Raw genomic sequence first — 22981 nt, 5'->3', positions numbered from 1 at the left:
GGCGGGAACACCAACTCGAAACTGACAAGACATTGGATCACATCGTTCTGTAACCGTGGTAGATCTTCTGGATTGATTACCTTCTGAGAGATTGCATTGAGGAATGCACATAGCTTCACAATGGATACTCGAACATTTTCCGGCAGGAGCCCCCTCAAAGCAATCGGAAGCAATTGCGTCATAATCACGTGGCAGTCGTGAGACTTCAGGTTTTGGAACTTTTTCTCCGCCATGTTTATTATTCCCTTTATATTGGACGAGAATCCAGACGGGACCTTCATACTGCTCAGGCATTCAAAAAAGATGACCTTCTCTTCTTTGGTCAGAGCGTAGCTGGCACGACCTTGAAACCATTCCGGATGCCGGTCATCAGGGTCTTTCAAACGTTGCTGGTCCTGCCGTGCTTCCTTTGTATCATTTGTCTTCCCATACACGCCCAAGAAGCTTAGGAGGTTCACGCAAATATTCTTCATAACGTGCATCACGTCGATTGCAGAGCGGACTTCTAGGACTTTCCAATATTCTAGCTCCCAGAATATAGATTTCTTCTTCCACATGGCTGCGTGCCCGTCAGCTCCCTTCGGAACTGATTGTCCGCCAGGACCCTTTCCAAAGATGACTTTCAAATCCTTGACCATATCAAATACCTCAGCACCAGTGCGTTCCGCAGGCTTCGGACGGTGATCTGCCTTGCCGTTGTAATGCTTGCCTTTCTTTCTTACTGGATGAATTTTCGGATGAAATCGACGATGCCCAAGGTACACGTTCTTCTTACAATTTGGCAAATGTACACTTTCAGTCTCATGTAAGCAGTGCGTGCATGCATTGTATCCCTTATTTGACAGTCCCGAAAGGTTACTAAGAGCAGGCCAATCATTGATGGTTACGAAAAGCAACGCTCGTAGGTTAAATTCCTCTTTTTTGTGCTCATCCCACACACGGACACCAGGTCTGCCCCACAGCTGTAAAAGTTCATCAACTAATGGCCTTAGGTACACATCGATGTCGTTGCCGGGTTGCTTCGGACCTTGGATGAGCACTGGCATCATAATGAACTTCCACTTCATGCACAACCAAGGAGGAAGGTTGTAGATGCATAGAGTCACGGGCCAGGTGCTATGGCTGGAGCTCTGCTCGTCAAAAGGATTCATGCCATCTGTACTTAGACCAAATCTTATGTTCCTTGCGTCAGCTGCAAAATCTTTGAACTCTCTGTCGATCTTTCTCCATTGTGTTCCATCTGCGGTGTGTCTCAACTCCCCGTCCGACTTACGGTCCTCTTTGTGCCATCGCAACAACTTGGCATGCTCTTTGTTCCTGAACAGACGTTTCAACCGTGGTATTATAGGAGCATACCACATCACCTTGGCGGGAACCCTCTTCCTGGGTTTCCCGCCCTCAACATCGTCACCAGGGTCATCGCCTCTGATCTTATAATGCAATGCAGTGCATACCGGGCATTCATTCAAATTCTCGTATTCACCGCGGTAGAGGATGCAGTCGTTGATGCATGCATGTATCTTCAGAACCTCTAAACCTAGAGGGCAGACAACCTTCTTTGCTTCGTACGTACTGGCGGGCAACTCGTTATTCTTTGGAAACATATTCTTCAACATTTTCAGCAAGTTTTCAAATGCCGAGTCAGCTACACCTGCCTGTGCCTTCCATTTCAGCAAATCCAGTGTGCAGCCCAGCTTTTTCAGACCATCATCGCATCCAGGGTACAACGACTTTCTGTGATCCTCTAACATGCGATCCAAATTCTCCCTCTCCTTTTCAGTTTCGCAGCGTCTCCGTGCATCAGCAATGGTCCGACCAAGATCATCAACGGTCTCATCACGTGCCTCTTCTTCACCTTCACCTTCACCTTTCCCTTCACCTTCCCCTTCACCTGCCCCTTCACCTTCCCCTTCACCTTCAGCATCCTCCATGAAAGTATCACCGAAATGAGCAAGATAGCTTTCATCGATGAAATCATCCCCTTCTTCATCTTCTTCCATTATAACCCCTCTTTCTCCATGCTTGGTCCAACAATTATAGCTTGGCATGAAACCGTGCCGAAGCAGGTGCAGGTGAACTTCTCTTGAGGAAGAGTAACCCTTCTGATTCTTACAGTCAACACATGGACAGATAACAAAACCCTTCTGCTTGTTCGCATTAGCCACTACGAGGAAATCTTTCAAACCCGTAGTGAACTCGCGGGAGAGTCGGTTACCGTACATCCATTGCCGATTCATCTGCATTATTATAATATAAAATATATAATTAACCATCATGCATTTGTTAAAGTAACTAGCTATAAACAATAGAAATTAAACAATGAACAACACACATGCATATTTTATCAATGACACACATGCATGAAAGGTTCAAGTTGCTAACCGCAATCGAGGAGGAACCTCAAGTGTGGCTCCAACACTTCATATCATGTTTGTTTCACGCTGTTGGGCATTTCATCAAACACCTTGTGTGCATAAGAGGAACCAAAAGCAAACCTACACCCCCTTGTGAAGAGAAGTGGCACCAAATGGCTAAGTGAGTGCGCTGAACTGGTATATATAGGGGAGGAGATTTAGTCGCGGTTGGCCAGGCCAACCGCGACTAAAGGCCTTTGGGCACCTTTAGTCGCGGTTGGCCTGGCCAACCGCGGCTAAAGCCCCTCACGTGCACCAGCTGGCCACCGAGCGCCCTGGCCCAAGCCTTTGGTCGCGGTTCGTCTGCCGAACCGCGACTAAAGACTTCATTAGTCGCGGTTCCTACAGTTTCGCGACTAATGGGGCTGGACGGAAGCCTCTTTTTCTACCAGTGTGAGGAGATAAAGGCCTTGTGCCTGCAAGATTGTAATGGACCCAGTTAAGTAATGAAGTTCCAGTTTTTTGCAAAAAAAAATAACTTAAATAATGTTGGTGTATTTATGGGAAAACAACGATAAAGAAATTAAAATGTTGGTTGGGGCACTTAAACACATGAAGGTTGACCGTTTAAAGGTTTCTCTGAAGGGTAATAACCCCGAAACCGAGAAGGATGATGGAGCGGATGCCAAATATGATGGTCCGCTAGTATCCCACTTGATTGGTGATATTACCGAGGTTAGTTTGGATGATGCAAGATCTGGGTCCATGTTTTGTGACTTCACAACATCTTTGCGGAAATCTAAATCACAATCCTCTAAAAAGAAACAAAAACTGTCCAAAAAGGCGAAAATTTCCACACCAATCTGAGTTTCCACATGAGAGGCATGTTTTGGAATAGCAGAGGTCTCAAAGACTTGACTAAACATAAACACGTCGGTGATTGTGTGCGAGAACACGAATTGGATTTTGTGGCAATTTCTGAGGTTGGTAAATGTGACTTCCGCCCGCACGTCCTCGATCACCTATCTGGTGGTTTCGACTACACATGGCATAGTCTACCAGCTCGTGGAAGGTCTGGAGGAATCCTTCTTGGAATACAGACCACGACAATGGACTTGTTGGCCTTTTCAACCGGTGAATTTCATATCAAATTTCACCTACGAAACAGGGTTGATAATTTTACATGGAGCCTGGTCGCAGTCTATGGGGCTGCCCAAGATGAGCATAAATCCGCTTTCCTTCATGAACTGGTGATTTTGGCTAAGGATAACCCATACACAATGCTTATTGGAGGGGATTTCAATATCCTTAGGTACCAGGAAGAAAAAAATAATGACCCCTTCGACACTCACTGGCCTTTCCTATTCAATGATGTGATTGATAGTTTGGACCTTCGGGAGGCTTGTATGTCGGGGCGGCAGTTCACTTGGGCTAATAACCGTTCTGTGCCAACGTACGAGAAGCTCGATAGGGTACTCATAGATACCGAATGGGAGCTAAAATTTCCTATGATAACCGTACGAACCCTAGAGAGAATCGAGGCATTATCGGATCATGCACCAATCATTCTTGATTCTAATTCTACAAGCAATTCTTCCCGCCACCCTTTCAAATTTGAATTGGCATGGCTGCACCGGGAAGGTTTTGTAGAAATAATCAAGAAAGTTTGGGAGAGGCCAGCCATTGGTCGTACACCGATTCAGGGGTGGAATTATAAAATAAAGGCCATGAGGCAACACCTCTCTGGATGGGCGAAACACATCAATGGGTTATATAAAAAAGAAAAGTAGCGCCTTTGTACCATCATTGATGACCTCGACAAAATTGCAGAGACCCGCACCTTATCTCAACATGAGATTGAATTGAAAAATCAATCTAATGAGAAGGTTATCCGCCTTCTGCGAGAAGAGGAGATCAAATGCTACCATAGGTCCAAAGGTGACTTCATTCTAATGGGAGATAGTAATACAAGATACTTCCAATTGCTCGCCAATGGTCGACATAGGAAGAAATGTATTCATAGTCTCCAACAGGATGAGGGGCAGATCGAAGGTCAGTGGGAGCTCAAAAACTATATCACCAGCTACTACAAATCTCTGTCTGGAGCGTCGGATGAAGGGAATGTCACCCATGACGAGACCCAAACAGATGATATTCCGCAAGTCACGGCAGAAGAGAATGATATTCTCACGGCACCTTTCTCAGAAGAGGAGGTGAGAGCGTCGGTGTTCCAAATGGAACACAACAAAGCTCCAGGCCCTGATAGTTTCCCCGCGGAATTCTATCAAAATTTCTGGGATATCATCAAGGCTGACCTTTTGGAGTTGTTCAATTGTCTTCATGCCGATCGACTTGACCTATTCAGAATAAATTTTGGCGAGATTGTTTTGTTGTCGAAGATTAAGGAGGAGAATAAATTTTGGCGAGATAGTCAATGATGATGTAGGCCATTACTTTCAAACAAAAAAAGGACTACGGCAGGGTGGCTCCATGTCCCCAATGTTATTTAACATTGCCGCTGACATGTTGGCGATTCTGATTGAGCACGCCAAGCAGGACGACCAGATTGCAGGAGTAGTGCCACACCTTGTCGATGGTGGCCTTTCTATTTTACAATACGCCGATGACACAATTCTTTTTATGGAACATGATCTGGACAAGGCTCAAAACCTGAAACTCTTGCTTTCAGCGTTTGAGCAAATGTCGGGTCTCAAAATAAACTTCCATAAAAGCGAACTGTTCTGCTTTGGAGAAGCCGTTGAGGCCGCGGCCGATTATGCAGACCTATTTGGTTGCGCGCATGGCCAATTCCCGATTAAATATCTGGGAATACCGATTCATTATCGATGCTTCACCATTGCGGAGTGGAAGCATGTAGAGGAGCGTCTAGAGAAACGGTTGAGTAGTTGGAAAGGCAAACAACTCTCAGTTGGAGGACGGTTGGTTTTGATTAACTCTGTCCTCACAAATATGGTTCTCTATATGCTTTATTTCTCCCAACTCCCAAAAGGGGTCCTAAAAAGACTGGATTATTTTAGATCCAGATTCTTTTGGCAAGGAGACGGTGAAAAGAAAAAATACGGGTTTGCCAAATGGAGCGTGGTCTGTAGGCCGAAAGACCAAGGAGGGGCTCGGAATTCATGAATTGCAGGTCAAAAATGAGGCCCTACTCAGCAAATGGTTGTTCAAACTTCTTATTGAGGATAGTGTTTGGCAAACCATGTTGCGCAACAAGTATCTAGATCAAAAGGCGGTGTCCAGGCATTTTGGAAACCTGGCGATTCACACTTTTGGGCTGGCCTAATGGCGGCAAAGAAATATTTCTTTCGCTTTGGGTCTTTCGCGATAAAGGATGGGTCGGAGATTCGTTTTGGGAAGACATCTGGCTAGGCAATGCCAGTCTTCGAGAACAATATCCAGGCTTATATAACATTGTTCATGATAAGAATAATACTATTGCGCAAGTGCTCAGTTCATTCCCGCCGAATATTTCGTTCATGCGGGATTTGATTGGCCCCCGAGTTGTGTTATGGCATAATCTTTTATCCCGACTGGATTCGATTAACCTGACACAAGGCCGGGATATGTTTTGTTGGAACCTTACTACATCAGGGTCTTTCACTGTAGACTCTATGAATCATGCGCTCACACATTCTGAGGTACCAATGAGTAATAACAAGAAAATTTGGAAGTCCAAGATTCCACTAAAAGTGAAAATTTTCATGTGATATCTTCGTAAGGGAGTTGTGTTAACCAAAAACAATCTCGCACGACGCAACTGGCAAGGGAGTAAGAAGTGTTGTTTTTATACTCATGACGAGACAATCAAACACCTCCTTTTGCAATGCAAGTTTGCACGTTTTACGTGGTCAGTCATCCAAATAGCGTCAAATTTGTATCCGCCCACAACTGTTGCCAATATTTTTGGTCATTGGCTGGACGGTATTTCAAATAGGTTCAAAACGCTAATAAGGGTGGGAGCGTATGCCTTAATTTGGTCGCTTCGGCTATCTAGAAATGATTTTATTTTTAATGGAAAAAAATGCTTCTCTTCTATAGGTTATTTTCCGGTGCACGCAATTGCTATGTATTTGGTCTATGTTACAGCAACTGGAGGACCAACCGCTATTCAAGACGGTGTGTATGCGATTGGAGCGGGTGGCTATGGAGGTTTTTTCTCAACATGAGTGGCAACATAACCTTCGGGTCGATCCACCACCTCCATCGACATATTCATAGACATGGGTTTCTTTAAACGAAATCGGAGAGGGCAAGCCTCCCTTTTGCTCAAAAAAAAAAGTCAGCACGAGCTGGAGAGGAGAAGCGAGAAAGATTTTATAGCCAGAGGCGGCAGCATGCATAGGCGGTTGCACGATGCGTAATGGAGGCTAGGATTCCAAATCTTCGAGAGAGAAAGAGATGAGGCTAGTCATAGTGCGAGTAATTTAGACTAGTATCATGCATATGACAGTTGTCTTTGTTACTATCTTTATAGTGCAAATTAACATACAAGTAGTATTATAGATAATTGCATTTATTATATTATACTCATTTTGCTTTGGGTTGCGTTAAGTTACAATAACATATTATGTTACTCCAAACACCTTTCTCCTCAATAACTATATGTCACATAACCAAATTTGTCTTAAAATACGTTATGTTACTTGCTAAATTATTCTTACTATGACCAGTCTAAGGATCTGTATCATGCCACGCGGCGCATGACTAATCGGGAAGAAGACCTACACAGTGAACAAAGATCCCACAAGGCCCGATAAAACCAGAACCGACGTAAAAACGGCAACGTGGCTAACCAAAGAAACAACATCAAAAACGGCAATTACACATACATGGCGCATGATTAGAGTGCAGTCAACATCACAGCTGATGTAAATACGAAACCCACGAAAAAAATTGCATACCGGCAACGACATCCCAATCACATGTGTCATTTTTACAGCAACCGTAATTCCTTTTCCAAAAATCCCAGGAAAAGGGAACCCTTACAAACCGCTGGTTGGTTTGCTTGGCATTGTCAATATTTGGCAAAATTAAAAGTTGCTAACATTTGGCAACCTTTTAAAGATTGGCAACAAAAATTGGTATGCAACCAATTCCTAGCCAACATTTAGCAGTTGTCAAAATTTGGCATCCTAGTCTTCTGGTTATATGAAATTACTAGTCAACATGTTTGGTTGACCCATCCATCTGAGGGTGTCGAGTGTGGACATCCATGCAATTCTTCATGTTTCATTATGCGCTAAAAGAAAATCTCATTCGAGAAGCCGTCGGTGTGTCCCGCCTGCCCTAGCGGCGCGCCGGCGCCAACACACCACAAGGACATCAACACCACCCTTGTTGCGAGCATAGCTTTCTCCTCCTCGTCATCGGTCTCCAGCAATGCTCAAACTCCGACCTCTCTCATGTGCCAATACTGGCCTGAAGAGTTATATATGATCAACACTATGCACTATGAGACATGAGGTAGGACTGGCTCATTTATTATGACATATTGCTTTATACTATTGTTATTTCTTAGTCTAGATAATTTGCTGACTAGTTGTATCCAAATTAAGTACTATAAGAGCAAGTGTAATAAGATGATGTAAGCGGGCTACAATAATTTAAATATTATGTTTTTATTGAGTTGAAAGAGAGAATATTAAAGAAAAGAGAGACGGGTTGTAGATTTACATCACGCGCTTCAAGAAGCTTTCTGAGAATGAAAGGTGGACTGTATGTAAAAAAATAGTACCTCTTTGTAGCTAACTATTAGTCTGGTCATAGTGGGGAGTAACTTATACTAGTGTCGTGCATATGACACTAGTCTAAGTTACTATCTTCATACTGCAAAGTAATATAATAGTAGTGTCATAGATGGGTTCATTTATTAGCTTGTAGACTCATCTTTTCTCGGGCAGCGCTATGTTACAGTAACATAATATGTTACTCTAAACATCTTTCTCCTTATTAACTACATATCACATAAGTAAAAAATTCTTGAAGTGTGCTATGTTACTACCTAAATTACTCCTACTATGACTAACCTTATAATATTGCCTATTACACATGCTATAGCCAGCAGCTGGCTATATTATTAACCATGCTTGTCTAAGTCTACACAAACAACGACATTGGATGGTAAAAATGTTCACCCCTTCTTCTTACCACAAGTAACATCAGTGATTGCAAGACCCGACAAGCAACGGGAAATGTTCACGCACATCTCATTGGAGCAACTCTAGCAGACCCCGCAAAAATGTCAAACCTGTAAAAATTCCAACGAGTTTATGGTTTCGGACCAATTTGTGTCCAGAATAGACCCAGTAAAAGTTTGCGGAACTGTAAACATTTTACAGGCCACTGAAAACACGAGCCTCCGACCCCTAGTTCTACAGGTCCGAGGACAGTTTACAGGCCACAAACCGGATCCTTCCGCCGCCTCTCTCCATGCGCCGCCGTCCGTACCATCCGTCTCCAGCCGTCGATTTCTCCCTGCTCCAATAAAATTTTGCACTGCAAAAGGATCAAACGCGTGGCCATGGCTGATCCCGTTTGGAGACTCCGTGAACGAGATGCGGTGGCTCCGTGACACCAGCGGCTCCGTATATCACAGCTACGGCTAGCTAGCTAGCTTGTGGATGGATTGGCCACGGCTCCTGGGTCGATCGATTAGCCAGCTAGCTAGATAGCTTTGGATCGATTCGACACCGGCGCTAGCCAGCTTCTGGAGCGATTCAAGCAGCAACGGCGGCGGTGACGCTGGGACGCTCCGTGCGAGCCGTGCTGGACGCCGGCGGCACCGTATTTGGTTGTTTTGTGCGCTGTCCGTCGGGTTCTTAGGAGCGGGCTAGCTGGCCGTGGACACGGGTAAGAGGAAGAAGAAGACGCGAGGAAGAATATACAAGAATGTTCGATTTTACAGTCTAAGTTTAAGGATTCTATTCGGCCGCAGCCCAAGCCAACCTTTAAAATGTGTTTTCTGTGAACTGAAAACGTTTCGCGTTTTGAGGAGTATGCTAGAGATGCTCTTAGCATTTCCCAGTCACAAAACATTGCAAGACTAGAGAAATCCATCAGTGAGGAAATCATAACCAACACTGCAATATGTTTTAGGCCGTGGGCTCGATCGGGATCAAGCATATGACGACATTAGCGGAATGAGAGAGAGACGCATAAGGCTTGCCATCGCTATCTACTATGAGGAGTGCGCTTTATTTATCTTGTTTCTACAACAGTAAGAGTATTTGATTATCGGTCTAGGGAAAGTAACATGGCACGCAGCACTTACTGTGGCTTGTAATGCGGGAGTGTTTAGAGTAAAAAATGCTACATTTACAGGCCTTCTACAAAAGGTTACGAATGATACATAAGCAAATTTATCTTGAAACCCGTTATGTTACTGGCTAAGTTACACCCACTATGACCAGCCTTAAATAATTTCCATCGCCCCACTGAATTTCACCGTGGTGGATCTGTTCCCTCCAACTTAATCCAATTGAAATCTGCCAGATCAGCATCAGCCCGTAAACGTTATGTAATTGTCTGTAGATGTAGCATTCCTCGTTTAGACTCGTGTGTTTTGAGAGAAGCCTCTCCGGATTTCATTCTTCCCTGTTAACAGACTGTAAATTATCGCTTTTCTTTTTGCGGGTTACTGTAAATTATCACTGATCAGTAAAGCTCGCCAGAAACCTTTAAAAACAAATCTTCCAAGCTTACATACACATAAACATATACAGATGGTAAATTCTTCACTCTTGCAGCAAATGGAAAGGCAAGCACTGAGAATCCGCTACCAATGATCGATCAGCCTACAGCTTCTATGGTCATGGGAAATTACTACTAATCAAGCAGCCACGCTTCTTTCACGTACAGCTGGGTCGGTGTGGCCTGTCGGACTGCCTATCCCTCCCTCGCCAATATCATTGGGCCTTTGAGTGCCACGGGTTTCTGGAACTCTGGGGCCATTGGTTACTGCTTGTTGTAAGCTTTGACTCTGTGATGGGTCATTCTCATTCATCTCATGGATCCTGCGTTGCCAATTAAATTAACAGGAGGGTATCAGAGACATATAATTAAATCATTTTTTAAAATGTCGTAATTAAATCAATTTGCATCTTAAGTTCATGTACGTACCCATACGTAGTAGCATCTGATGGGGGATGGTGAGTTGTATGTTGTAGCAGGAGATGCGCGTTGACATAGAGCAGGAGGCCGCAGTAGGAATCGACGATGTCCTGCATGTCACGGAGCTGGGCGGCCATGCCCCTGCCCCTCCGGACGCGGTGCCACAGCGTGCTCTTCTTGTAGGAGGCGACGAGACTTGCCGCATCGACGATCGCCTTTAGGACGGGGTCTCCCATCTCCGAGGACAGCAGTGCGGCCCGGCACCCCGTCGGCCACTGCAAGAGTGAGTGGAGCCTGCGGCTGCACCGCTCGAGCCTGGCACACTCCCGCTTGCTCTGCGGGATGCGCAGGAGGCTCGCGCCAACGGCGACGAGCATGACGGCGTGCAGTCCGGACATCTGCGCTAAGTTGGCGGCCTTCGCCAGGATGTCCCAGAGCGCCGCCGCCTCCACTCCCATTGTCAGGTCGTGTCTACTCAGCCCTGTGAAAGAAATAACGCGCCTACACAGGATTTATACATGCAATAGAATGGTGATCGGGGCCACCCCCATGTCACACTCGAGAAAGTCATTGGTGCAAGGATATAACATACAGGTACGTGAGCTTTACAGTACAGATAAACAAGGATATAACATACAGGTACGTGACCCTTTCTGCGTCATATGCCTACAACCACGAAGATGGAAGTGTGATGCATGAAAGCGCAGAGGAAATAAAGGGCTGGGTCAGGTGGGTCATGCATCTACGTCTGGTTTTGGATAGGTCGTCAACTTTGTTAGTTAATTACTTACGGAGGGAGATAATAGATCCACTCAGCGTCCATCCAACCAGAGTCACTTGTGTTATGCTACTGTCTCCGGCTGGGTTTAGGGTCGAGATAATAGATCAAGCGTCCATCTAATAGTATTTTAATTCAAAGTTTGATCACATACTTGACTAGCAAAATGTTAGTACTTAAAAAATTATATTATTGGGTTTGTATTTGAATGTATTTTCCAATGATATTATCTTTGCTAGGTATAACTTATATTTTATTGGTTAAATCATGATCCAAAATACGAGGAGTAAAACCAGGAGGGAGGTAGTATTATGTGTTGACCGCATCAATCGCAGTCGTATCCTTAATCGAAAGCTGGACACTATGTGTTGATCAATATATGCCGAATTGCATAATACGCGACAATCACAGAGGCACAAATAATAGGGTTTAATGTAAGTGATTATAGAAGTTAGGACACCTAATGAAACATTACCATAGGCAATTAGGCATTACTACCAAAGATGGGTGCAGCGGAAATCTAGGCAGATCAAAGTCTCACGCCTGCTCGATGCAGACATTATGAGCGAGCAAGTGAAGTGGAGTCGATGGCAACGAACTATCTTGGACTCTTGGACACTTGGTGCAAACAGCAGCCATGGCCGTAAAGGAAACATTCCTTCGCAGCACATAAAAGGGCCCCAGGGTAGTGTCATCTTCCTCTGGTGTTGGATAGCTCCTGCAGGCGTCCATCTCATTTGGTCGTTCACTAACCAACTTTCTACGATTGCTTTATGGAAGCATCGGCCCGGGCGATGCCCCTAAGCAATCAATCGTGGTCATATTTTCAATGCTGAAAACCAAAAATTTCTCTTCTACTTTGTCTCCAGGTTAATTAAAGCTCTAGCTTTGGTAAGTCAAACTTCTCTACACATTAGACAAAAGTATAGAAACTATGTTAATAAGTTACTTTCTTTTGCTATTAAACAATTATTCTCGATGCAGAATCATTGTCGCAAGTGACTGCCAGCAGGTAAGCCTGCATGTAGGAACTTTGGGAGCTTTACGCACATCCTTCACATGAAATAAAAGGAGAAATTGCAGGGATTCGAAAGTGAGGAGGTCATTTATGAGCGATGAACAACGATTGCAGAAGCTCATTCCTTAGTAGTGCTTTACTAGCTATACCCGCGCGGCGGCACGCCACGCCCCGTCGACACGGTTGGCTCGGTTTTTCTAGTATCTACTTTAGAACGTACGCTTGTCTTTTGGAATATTCAGTGCTTATTTTGTATATGGGCTGAAAAAGGGTAAAGTTCGTCTTTTGGAATATCCATTGCTTGTTTTCTTATACGGACCGAAAAGAGGCTGAAGTTTAAAATATTGCGTAGAGTATAAATTGTCGGAAAAGATGTAGGCTAAAAAGGGTGGACCGTTTTAATAGTAACAGTGTTGTATGTTGTGTAATTTGGGGGAAAAATTACAGCCAATTCGCCTCCTTTTTATAGTGTCATAAGAATATAATGGAGGTAACAAATTTTCTAGGGAGACCAAAAATGACGGCACTTTTTTGGTAGATTTAAACTTGCTAGTGAATTATTTTAGTATAGAAGATAGGTGTGATGTAAAGAAAAAAGTGATGTTCTTTTTTTTGCGGGGTAAAAAAGTGATGTTCTTTGGAAAAGAATAACAATGGAATACATGACATAGAGATGTAAACACTACACTCATGGATAAATGCCTAGTAAAACAGAGCATAGATTTATCCGGTGAGGTAAATATAGCACATTACATGAATAAAAATATATTATTGTTTTGTCATAATACTAAGTCGACAGTCTAACGTCCCGTTGCGTCCCTCCTGGTAGTGCCTGTGCTTGGGCAAGTTTGTTGGAGTTTGACGCTGTCGGCGGGGCGATGGGCGGTGAGATTGAGATGTACATTTCGAGTCTTCCAGAGAGAATCTACCAAAGGATTAGACGCATGAAAAAAAAGATAAGCATGCATGTAGTCAAATCAATCCCTGCCGCTGCATCGCATACTCTGACAAATCACCGCTCAATGAAGGGGACAGAACATGTGTTTGACCAAATAGCCAAATCGAAAAGAAAAATGCAACGCATACGCACCACTGGTACCTCGCCATATCCCCAGTAACACCATGTGTCCATTCAGTATTAATGCGGGCATAAAACGACTCAAAAAATCAGAAAAAAAAAGAATCTGACCTAGAAATAGAGAACCAAGGATTAGAATGACTCAAGGCAAACTAATCAGAAACAAAAACGGTTGGATTGCATTATGGCGGAGCGAGCAAGCCGGCTCGCACTGTCCGGATTGACAGGTTCCTTCCTCCCCCAGCACCGAGGCCACGACACGCCGCTCGCGATCTAGAGGGACGCGGCTGCGACAGGCACGTGCAATGCTGCTTGGAGCCCTGCATGGAAGCCCAAGGTGTTAGGTATCAGTCACTGACGATCAAGTTCAATTAACTGTAACCATCCGGCAAGTAACGCTTTGAGTCAATCGGACGGCCATCACCACTTCTGCGAAGATGTGTACTACAAGGACCGTCCGATCACCTTTACAGTTGTCCTGTTTCTTTTCCGTTGTTGCTACCGTAGCTGTCGTCTTAGCCTATAAATAAGCCGGGCTGTGGCTGGGAGAGACCATCGTTTTATTCTGTCAATTCTTGCCTTCGAGCAGAAGAAATACTCCATAAACATATATCTATTAGCAGAAATACAAAATTCTGGATCTCAGATCTCCTTTTTGCTCCCAATTATTCTAGAAATTCCTCTATATCACAATTGGGACCTGACAAATTGGTATCAGAGCATCGGTTCCTCGGCAGCGACTTCCGATTTCCAGTAGAGATCTGAGGGGAGAGATAATTCCCACCCTAAATCCCTCCCTTCTGTAGGCTACGGCACTTCGATCGGCCGTGGCGTGAGCGGGCGGAGTTCTTCATCCAACATGGCGGCGGCGGCGGCGATTTGGCGGCGCAGGCAGCGGTGATTGTTCGGGTACAGACCAGTAGAGATGAGTGGTTGCGTGGGAACCTTTTTCACGCGGTAAAATTCCACGTCCATCACTGATCCGTGTACTTTTGGCGGCGAGGATTGTTGGCGGCGGCAAGATCGCGGTGCAGGGGCTGGTTGCCATGAGTACGGTAGTAAAATTCCCCCTCTGCTCTCACGATCAAGGAGATGGGGAGAGCGAAGACCATCGATAAGTCTGATCTGCAGGAATTATTGGCTCTTCGGGAGGATCTGGGTACCTTACACCAGGATAATGCTTCGATGCGGGGTGAAGTGGGTAAACTACAGCAAGATATACAGTCAATCAGTTCCAAACAAGGCGATATCGCTCTGTAAGTGGGTACGGTGGAAAAGGTGGTTCTGGATCTCAGCAAGCAATTATTAGCGATCAGCTCTGTGCTCAAAACTTTGGTACACCCCAGCAATCAGGGACCAACGAGTGACATACCCTCTAGTTCTGCGCAGCCTGTGCGGTCTCCTACACTGCAAAGAGAGGAGGTGCACATTCCACCTGACAGAACGGAACAGTTAAGGAAACAATTGGAAGAAGAGAGGGAAAAGACCAGGCAAACTGAAGAATTAATGCTGCAAAATCTACCACCAATCCGCACTAACAGACCAGCTCCTCCTCCGGGATTTCCACCAACAAGGAGACAAGAAGGGGCTAGTCCAATGGGGACACCTCTGTCTCACAAAGATCCAGGGCATACACCTGCATTTCAGCACTTTCAGAACAAAGAAAGACAACTTTGGCAAGGCTACTACAGAACATATGAGCAGGACATGCAAGCCCAATTTATGAAAGCACTCACAAAAGGGCCTAAGCTGGAGTTTCTAAAATTCTATGGAGAGGACCCTGTTGGCTGGATTCGACAGTGCAATAAGTACTTTCAAATGTCTGCTGGCCGTGAAGAATATAAAGTGTCATTGGCACAATTATATATAAGTGGGGAAGCTTACACTTGGTTGAGAAGATCTGGTCTGCTTAACAAGAAACCCACCTGGAAGGAATTTGGTAAGGAAATCATAAAAAGGTTCTCTGAGCAAGGCACTTATGATCTAACAGAAAAGTTCACTAGTCTGAAACAACATAACAAGACTGTGTCTGCTTACACCAAGGAGTTTGAAGATCTTATGGCTGACATGCAAGAAGAAAACCCAGAATTATCTGAACCTTGGTTTGTAAGATGTTATGTCAATGGCATGAGGGATGGAATTAAATACCAGCTCAGACTGCAAAGACCTCAAACTCTTACAGATGCATATTGTCTGGCAAGGGACATTGAACCTTGTCATCCACCTGTCTCAAACACTCAGAAGAAACGTTTTGTTCCATACAACAGTTACATTCAGAAAAATGCAAGTGCCAATCTGCCCAAGTTAGTGCAGCAGCAGGTCTCAACTGTGCCCAAACAAGCTGAGCAAATAAATGGCAATGCTCAAAAGATCAAGAAAGCATGGGAGTGTTGGAGATGTGGTGATAAATGGGTACATGGACACAAATGCACCTTAATACCAAATGTGCATATGATGCAACAAGAAGTGGAAGATATAGGACCACAAGAATTTGGGGAAGTAGTACAAGAACAGGCAGAGCAAGGGGAAGAACAAGCAGAGCAAGCAATGTTCATTTATGCTTATGCCTTGGGAAATCAGCTGACAGTTCAAACTCCAACAGTGGTCATTTCTATAAATGGAAAAAGGGTTGTTGCACTGCTAGATTCAGGAAGTTCTTCATCTTTTATGAATGAACAATTTGCTCTCAAAGCAAATTGTCACCTACTGCCTAGAAAACCCAGAAGTGTTTCTGTAGCTGGAGGAGGAACATTGATATCAACAGCATTAGTGCCAAGCTGCCCCTTTCTCATAGCCAAACTGAAAATGCACCATCATTTCAGAGGACTGAATTTGCCAAGTCATGATGCAATTCTGGGCTATGACTGGTTTACTATGGTCATCCCAATAACATTTGATATTCCCAGAAATCAGTTCAGTTTCACAGTGGAAGGGAAAACAAGAGTGACTACTGCTATCTATAATAATGTGGAAGGAGTAGTGGAAGTGCAAGCTGAAAAACTCCCTAAAATGATGGACAAAGGAGTACAAGGATTTCTGGTGTAGTTGAACAGCATAGTAGTGCAAGCTCCAGATAATCACTCTATACCTGCAGTTGTGCTGAAACTTCTGGAGGAATATAAGGATGTTTTTTGCAGAACCAACTAAACCACCACCCCCCAGAGCCTTAGATCACACAATTCCACTGCTGCCTGGAGTGGAACCACCTCATTCTAGACCTTATAGAGTTTCGTATCATCAAAAGGAAGAAATGGAAAAACAAATCAAGCATTTGTTGGATAACAAACTGATCAGGCACAGTCAAAGCCCCTATGCTGCTCCAGTTCTGTTGGTAAAGAAAAAGGATAGTACCATGAGGTTGTGCATTGATTTCAGAAAACTAAATGCAATCACTATCAAAAACAAGTTTTCAATCCCAGTCATAGAAGACTTGTTAGATGAACTGCATGGGGCAAAGGTATTTTTTAAGTTAGACCTAAGGTCTGCCTATCACCAGATCAGGATGAGTCCCGAAGATATACACAAGACTGCTTTCAGAACATTTCTGGGGCACTTTGAATATCTGGTTATGCCCTTGATTATCAAATGCTCCTGGCACCTTTCAAGCTCTCATGAATTTTCTATTTGCTCATTACAATAGAAAATTTATCCTGGTGTTCTTTGATGATATTCTTGTGTTCCGCCCTTCCCTAGAAGAACATATAGATCACTTAGAACAAGTGCTCAAGGTGTTAAGAGAGAATGAACTGTATGCCAAAATGTCCAAATGTGTGTTTGCTGTAAATCAAGTTTAGTATTTGGGACATGTGGTATCTGCTGAAGGAGTTGCTACTGACCCTGAAAAGATTACTGCAATTGCTCAATGGCCTACTCCCACTGAGGCTACTAAACTGAGAAGTTTCTTGGGATTAGCAGGTTATTACAGAAGATTCATTAAGAACTATGGAATCATCTGCAAACCTCTGCACAACAGCTTGAAAAAGGGACAGTTTTAGTGGTCTGAAGAGCAGGAGAAGGCATTTCACACAATACAGAAGGCACTAATGACAGCACCTGTGTTAGCACTACCAGACTTCAAACATCCCTTCCTGTTGGAAACAGATGCTTGTGGGCATGGAATAGGAGCTGTTCTGATGCAGCAAGGGAGACCTATAGCATATTATAGTTCTGCTCTGTGTCCTAGAAATGCAGCTCTATCAACATATGAGAAAGAAGCCTTGGCTATTTTGGAAGCTTTAAAGAAATGGAGACATTATTTGCTGGGTAACAGTGTGATCATCAAAACTGACCAGCAGTCCCTCAAGTTCATTACAGATCAGAAGATTACTGAGGGTGTGCAGCATAAACTCATGATGAAACTGCTGGAGTTTAATTTCACAATTCAATACAAAAAGGGCAGCAGCAACAGAGTGGCTGATGCACTTTCTAGGATGTGGCCTAAGTGTTTCACCATTTCAACAGCAGCACCACTCTAGGTTGAAGATCTGTTGAACAGTTACAAGATGGACACGGTCACTAAAGCTCTCCAAGAGAAACTGTTACTGCAGAAACCTGGTACTAACTCAGAGCATACAATCCATGCGGGTATTATAAGATGCAAAGGGAAAATTGTGGTAGGAGATGACAAAAGATTGAAGGAACAGTTAATTACTGCTCTGCACAGCTCACCTGTTGGGGGCCATTCAGGGATGAGAGCTACTTACCAAAGAATCAAAGGTATATTCTATTGGCCAGGAATGAAAAGTCAGATAGAAACATACATTGCTTCCTGTCCTGTCTGTCAAAAAGCAAAGCATGAAAATTGCCTTCAACCTGGCTTATTGGACCCCCTTCCAGTAGCTGATATGGCATGGCAGCATATATCCATGGACTTCATAGAAGGTCTCCCTAGTTCTCAGGGCAAGGAAGTGATACTAGTGGTTGTGGACAGATTTACTAAGTACTCTCACTTCTTACCATTATCACATCCCTATTCTGTACACAGTGCAGCTCAAACATTTGTGGACAACATCATCAAATTACATGGACCTCCAAAGTTGATCATCTCTAACAGAGATAGAATCTTCACAAGTCAACTGTGGAGAGAAATATTTGCAGCACTGAAAGTGGAACTAAGATACAGCTCTGCATACCATCCCCAAACAGATGGGCAAACAGAGAGGGTAAACCAATGTCTTGAAACTTATCTCAGGTGCATGACAACTATGCAACCTACCAAGTGGTTGTCTTGGCTTCCTCTGGCTGAATACTGGTATAACACCACTTATCACACAGCTCTGAAGATGTCACCGTTTCAAGCACTATATGGGTTTCCTCCTCCATTGATTTCAGAGTTAGCAATTCCAGGCCCTGCTGATCTGGAAGCACGGGAATTTCTAGCTGCCAAGCAGCAAATGTTGGATCAACTGAAGCACAATTTACTGCAAGCTCGAAATAGGATGAAAAAGTATGCGGATACCAAGAGGAGTGAGAGACAGTTTCAAGAAGGTGACCTAGTATATTTGAAAATGGCGCCTTACAGGCTTGCAGCTTTTGGATTTCGTGGAGTTTTAAAGCTCCAAAACAAGTACTATGGCCCTTTTACGGTGGTGCAAAGAATTGGTTAGTCTGCATACAAGCTCCAATTCCCTCCTGCAGTCAAGATACACCCCGTGTTTCATGTTAGCCAGTTGAAGAAACATATTGGCGCAAGGTCGATTCCCAGTCCACATCTCCCTATGGTCAATGAGGATGGAACGATCAAAACAGAACCAACATTAGTCTTGGAAGTCAGACAAATCCCCAGACACAACATACCTGTCGTGCAATGGCTCATCCAGTGAGAAAATTTGGCACCTGAAGATGCTACATGGGAAGATGCAGAGTTCATCAAGCATGCATTCCCAGCATTCTTCAAGGAAACTACACAGGAGTGGAAGAACAGGGCAGCAACGCCGTGAGGACACGCCGGTTCTCAGAGGGAGGCAATGTCAGGTATCAGTCACTGACGATCAAGTTCAGTTAACTGTAACCATCCAGCAAGTAACGCTTCGAGTCAATCGGACGGCCATCACCACTTCTGCGAAGATGTGTACTACAAGGACCGTCTGATCGCCTTTACAGTTGTCCTGTTTCTTTTCCGTTGTCGCTACCGTAGCTGTCGTCTTAGCCTATAAATAAGCCGGGCTGTGGCTGGGAGAGACCATCGTTTTATTCTGTCAATTCTTGCCTTCGAGCAGAAGAAATACTCCATAAACATATATCTATTAGTAGAAATACAAAATTCTGGATCTCAGATCCCCTTTTTGCTCCCAATTATTCTAGAAGTTCCTCTATATCACAATTGGGACCTGACACAAGGGCCAGCACGACGTCCATGGTTCAGGAGTAAATGTGTATAGAAACTACAGAAAACAGCAAAAAATAGTGCGTTTAAGAACTGCAAGGCAAATATGCTCACCGGCCAGGGAGATGACCAGCTCAATAACACGTACACACCATGCACGGAGCCACGGACATGTATGAACACGGTGCCCACTTGCATCAAGAAGAAGATTAACGCAGTTCCTCCGCCAAGCTGCATGGTGAGGGGAGGTCAAGGTGGACCCAGAGGACGACGGCGCGTGCATGCGCCTTCTTCCTCTCGCTAGAGCACGAGTCACCAGCCGGCTGGCGGAGCCGGGACAGCGCTCGGCGGGCACCAAGGACAGCTCGAAGAGGCCGACGTTGTTTTGAACGGGTCTCCGAGATGCCACCGAGCTCCACTGGCTGCTTGGTGAACCCTTGCTTATGCTTGCAGCGTCTCCACTCTCCAGCGACTGTGCTGGCCAACGGCGGAAGGGTGCACGGTGCCGCCGGAGAGGAGATTGAATCAGAGCTTGAGGCTGCCGGATCGAAATGACCTGGTCGGCGTCGGACGCGTCGCCGGGAGAACCTTTTATGAACCAAAGGGTTATGCATATCCAGCATCCGGAAGCAAAGGAGCCTATTTATAGCCTCGCACAAGACCGAGGAAAGCACAAAAAGAAACGAAAATATCTCCGGAAGGCACGAGAGAGCCCGCACCGATCAAAAAGAACCGCAACCTCCGGAAGCAACGTCTACAGCGACAGTGATAGCACAGTGTACAGACAGGCACAGAGGTCTGCTACTCTCTGACAAATATCAACGGCACCGCATACTTGCCAATCCTGTTAGACCTCAACAAGAGTGCGGATAGCGACAGCACGAATTGACCAACAGCGGCTGGACAGGAGAAAGCGACGGCACACATCGACCAACAGCGGCTCGACACAATCAGCGCAAACACCAACGCCAGAACTGACCCGGCATGGATACAAACAACATCCAACGGCCAATAGAAATAGAAGGAAGCACATAAGAAGAACACCCACGTCAGCCGACCCCACGTCCAATCAAAAATGCTAAAGGAACCAAACGAACCGCCACATCAGTTCAAAAAATTTGAAATGAATCTCTAAAGACACAATGCATTTCCACACACCCGTGTACCAAAAAAATACACGTGCCCCATTCAAATTTACCCATACGTCCCTTTCATCCAAGTGGGTGAATAATGGAGCGAAAACCTTACCGGATATAGAGGCTTGGTTATATGAAACTACTAGTCGACATGTTTGGTTGACCCATATCCACCTGAGGGTGTGGATATCATCCTTGCAGGTCTTCATGTCTGATTATATGCTAAAGGAAAATCTCACCCGACAAGCCGCCGGTGTGTCCCGTCTACTCCACTGCAGGCAAGTCCCCAGCGGCGCTGGCTCACCACAAGGACATCAACACCGCCCTAGATGCGAGCACAACTTTCTCCTCCTTGTCACCGGTCTCCAGCAATGCTCAAGCTCCAGCCTCTCTCATGTGCCAATACTGGCGTGAAATGAATCCTCAATGGCGCAACAACGAGAAAACAACCAGGAAGGAGAAGTTGAGAGAAGAATGGGAACGATAGGCGGCGGAGGGGAAGGATCCCGACGAGCACGGAGGAGGCTATGGCTTTTTCTTGGAACAAGAGACGCGATGGGGTTGTGTGCCATGTGCTCTCTCTCACTCGACCTACCAGGCCGCTAGACAGCAGAACACTTCCTCCTGCTTCTGTTGGACCTGGCCAGTAGCGGCCCCGTGCCACATGAAATGTCACAATAGGCCCAAACCGTGTTCTTTCAGATAGATCAACCTGCGGAAGGGAATGTCACAATACGCTCATAGTGACTCGGATGAATATCTCGGCTCCGAAAACTTGCGGTTCTCCCCGTCAACCCTCCAGGACCTAAACAACTCACTTTTCGTCCATGAACAGTTTGTGTCAATGGATTCGTTTGATCAAAAACTTGAGATAACGGGTATGTGCCAAAAAAGGTCTCATAAGTAGTTATTAATAAAATTGAAGTTGAAGTTGGAGTTACCAAAGTTTGGGGAGTCGGTTTCGATTGACGTATGAATACTCTACGAATAGTTTTTTGAACTGCATGTTGTAAACGACCAAGAGCCAATCCGAATTGATCTTGTAACAGATCCGCAACCGAACGAATACGTTTATTTTTCAAGTGATTCATATCGTCATCGTCAAGTATACTCGTTCCAAATTTCATTCCAATCAAATGATCCGTAGCGGCCAATACATCTCGTGGTAACAAGAATGTATTGTTCTGAGGTATATCAAGATTAAGTCTCCGATTCATATTTCATCGACCAATCCTTCCTAATTCACATTTTTGTTGAAAAAATTTATTTTGTAATTCCTCGCATAAGGACTCCGAAAATAGCAGGTCCCCACCTACACAAGCAAATTGTTGATAAAACTCCAAAATAGCTTTTTCTTTTGACTCAATCCTCTTCTTCTCCTTAGCATTCGGGAAAGACAAGAAAATTTCAAGGTAGAAAACATTATCTAGAATTTCTCTTAGATTCGAACCCATAGCTGATGATAGAACTAGAATAGATATCTTTTGTTTTCTACTCACGAGAGCCAATATCCGTTCTTTTTTATCAATTGCTAATTCCGACCCCCCCCCCAATCTGATATTATAGTGCCAGTGTAGATAGAAATTCCCTCATGATCTAATTTTGAGCAAGTCTACCATCATATATGAAAGACGGAGTCTGCATATGATAATGGAAAAAAAAGGTTACTAAGTGGTCAGCGCCAAAGTTCGGATGGGTGAAGCTTAATACTGATGGGTCTTTTGCGGACGACGAAACAACTGGCGCTGGAATGGTCCTACGTGATGATAAGGGAGCGATAAATTTTTCATCTTGCAGGCAATTTTTCTCTTGTCGTGAGGCACTGGAAACTGAGTTATGTGCCTGTATGGAAGGTTTGTCCTTTGCCATCCAGAGAAGTGAGCGACCGGTGATTGTGGAAATGGACTCAATTGTGGCGGTGAAGATGATCCAAGCTTCGGAGGTTGACCGATCCATTTACTCGTCCATCATAAAGGAGATTAAATATCTTATGTCTCTTCGTGAAAGTTGTATTACTCATGTTAATCGTAACCAGAATAAGGTTAGTGATAGCCTAGCTAATTTTGCTCGTATTGAGGGTAGAACCATGACTTGGTTGGGCTTTGGACCTCACGTATCCATAGAGTTGGTTGCCATGGACTGTACAAGTGTGGAGTTTGAGT

The sequence above is a fragment of the Triticum dicoccoides genome, chromosome 6A (assembly GCF_002162155.2).
Source record: "Triticum dicoccoides isolate Atlit2015 ecotype Zavitan chromosome 6A, WEW_v2.0, whole genome shotgun sequence".
NCBI classification, from domain to species: Eukaryota; Viridiplantae; Streptophyta; class Magnoliopsida; order Poales; family Poaceae; genus Triticum; species Triticum dicoccoides.
This window is presented reverse-complemented; position numbering follows the sequence as displayed.